This window comes from Schistocerca piceifrons, unplaced genomic scaffold (assembly GCF_021461385.2).
Source record: "Schistocerca piceifrons isolate TAMUIC-IGC-003096 unplaced genomic scaffold, iqSchPice1.1 HiC_scaffold_971, whole genome shotgun sequence".
NCBI lineage: Eukaryota > Metazoa > Arthropoda > Insecta > Orthoptera > Acrididae > Schistocerca > Schistocerca piceifrons.
Window position 1 is genome coordinate 80,001 of NW_025729247.1, and position 2,500 is coordinate 82,500.

At 57.7% G+C, this 2,500-nt stretch overlaps 1 non-coding gene across 1 annotated transcript in view; it reads left to right on the top strand.

The window, feature by feature from the left end:
- The first annotated feature begins 1,949 nt into the window (after positions 1-1,949).
- Positions 1,950-2,500, top strand: part of LOC124774736 — a 1,909-nt gene continuing 1,358 nt past the window's right edge. The window contains exon 1 of the ribosomal RNA XR_007015473.1: positions 1,950-2,500. This exon is cut by the window's right edge and continues 1,358 nt beyond it. This is a non-coding gene — a ribosomal RNA (small subunit ribosomal RNA).

Below are 2,500 nucleotides of genomic sequence, written 5' to 3' on the forward strand. Positions count from 1 at the left end.
GCCTTAACCTAACCCATGTTGTGCCTTAACCTAACCCATGTTGTGCCTTAACCTAACCCATGTTGTGCCTTAACCTAACCCATGTTGTGCCTTAACCTAACCCATGTTGTGCCTTAACCTAACCCATGTTGTCGCCTTAACGTAACCCACGTTGTCGCCTAAACCTGCTCTGTAATTGTTATACGACTCGTTCAATTACTGTAGTGTTGCCCACCCGCAACCCTCGCAATATAGTTCGCTACTCGCACTGCCCGCACCCCTGTGTATCGCTTCATGTTAAACACCTTGCAAGTCTTGCTCACTTTCCACATGCTCCTGCTGTACACTGTAATGTGGATGGCAGCAGGACGTACATGCCGCCCCTCCCCACGTCCCCACCTTGCCCCCTGCCTTCGCAAGCTGGTTGGTGAGAAGTTTGCATGTTCAATGCCCTTCGCATGCGACGTACTCAGGCTACGTTGTGGTGCGGCCTGTGTCAACTGTCCGCTGATGTCGTACGCGTGAACCACAATCTGTACTGCACATTCGTCCTTATGTACTGAATGATACATCGTGGCACATGTGTGACCGCACAACGACTGCGCCCAAAAACGGCGGACCATACAGTGCAAATATTGTGCACGCAGCTACGTGTCGTCTCCCTATGAGAGCTGGATTGCAGTGTGGTACGCCATAGAGACGTGTGGGAGGAACGGACGCCGTGGATGGCGATCAGCATGAGCTGTCTGTTGATGTATTCGGACCTAGTCGTCTCTCCTCACACACCGTGATGGCATGGTGCACCGCGTTCCATATCTGCGACATGCTACAGAGGCCGGTTGACAGTCGTTCGAGCAATGGACATCGCATACGTACGGGGGCCACCTTCCACGTATTGTCTAGGCGTGCACATTTTGTTGCGTGTATGTGGGCAGACGTAGTGTGGCGTGACACCTGACACAGGCATGCAATAATCGTTGAAGTTGCAAATGGCGATGGACGCCTGCGTTTTCTGGTGAAGTTACGCAAATGAACAAATGGTAACCTGTTGTGGTGCGGTTGTTCTCGCTAGGGGTGAATCGGTGATGGCGACGATAGGTTGAGGTACTAACCGGTTGTTCCAGCGATACCCACCATGCCGACGAAACTGAACGGCATCTGGGTGTGAAGCGATACGCGGCGGTGGCTGGGTGGGACCGTCCCCGGCCGGTGAGGGGGCGCCTCCCGGCGTGCTGGCCGCGCGGTGCGTGGGCGCACGCGCTACAGCCGGCTGGTGGGGGCGGCCAGTGGCAGGCGCGCCGGCCGACGGACGCGGCAGGCGTCGCAGCTGCGCGCCGGCGCACCCTGCGCGCGGCGCCGTGCGGCCAAAGTAGGTCCTCGCGGGCCCGGTGCGAAGCGCGGTGGACATCTTCAGTGTGCTGGTCCGATTGAGGACTGTGTGCGTTGAGGATGCGCCGCCGCCCGGCGCTCGGCGCCGCGACGCCGTCTGCTGCTCGGTCGCCCCAGCGGTTCTCGCTGGTGGTTTGTATCGCAGCTGTGCGGATGTGTTGGCGCGTGCGCTGTGCTGGGAGAGTTCGCTTCGGCACCCAAGTGGGGCTTTTGTCCTTCTGTGGCGCTGGCGTTGGAGCTGCCGGTCACCGTAGGTGGCGCGTGTTGTCTCCCGCCGGCAATGCCACGACAGCACGCTCCCGGGCCTCTGTCGGCAGCGGCAAGCTCAGTTGGGAGCACGGGTGGTCGCACCGAAAGCGTCTACTCGCCTAACTCCGGGCGATTGCGCCTCTCTCGAACCCGACCAAGTACTTGGGACGGCGCTGCGCGCCGCCGGGACCTGAGAGGGTTTCGAGGTGTATTGTGCAGGGGAGCTCAGCCTCCTCCTGTTTGCAGAATGATTGAGCGGACGCTTGCGTGTTCGCGCGGGCCCCCGGGACACACTCCCGGGCGGCCGGCTGCTCAGCTCTAGTTGACGCAGCTCCCTGGTTGATCCTGCCAGTAGTCATATGCTTGTCTCAAAGATTAAGCCATGCATGTCTCAGTACAAGCCGCATTAAGGTGAAACCGCGAATGGCTCATTAAATCAGTTATGGTTCCTTAGATCGTACCCACGTTACTTGGATAACTGTGGTAATTCTAGAGCTAATACATGCAAACAGAGTCCCGACCAGAGATGGAAGGGACGCTTTTATTAGATCAAAACCAATCGGTCGGCTCGTCCGGTCCGTTTGCCTTGGTGACTCTGAATAACTTTGGGCTGATCGCACGGTCCTCGTACCGGCGACGCATCTTTCAAATGTCTGCCTTATCAACTGTCGATGGTAGGTTCTGCGCCTACCATGGTTGTAACGGGTAACGGGGAATCAGGGTTCGATTCCGGAGAGGGAGCCTGAGAAACGGCTACCACATCCAAGGAAGGCAGCAGGCGCGCAAATTACCCACTCCCGGCACGGGGAGGTAGTGACGAAAAATAACGATACGGGACTCATCCGAGGCCCCGTAATCGGAATGAGTACACTTTAAATCCTTT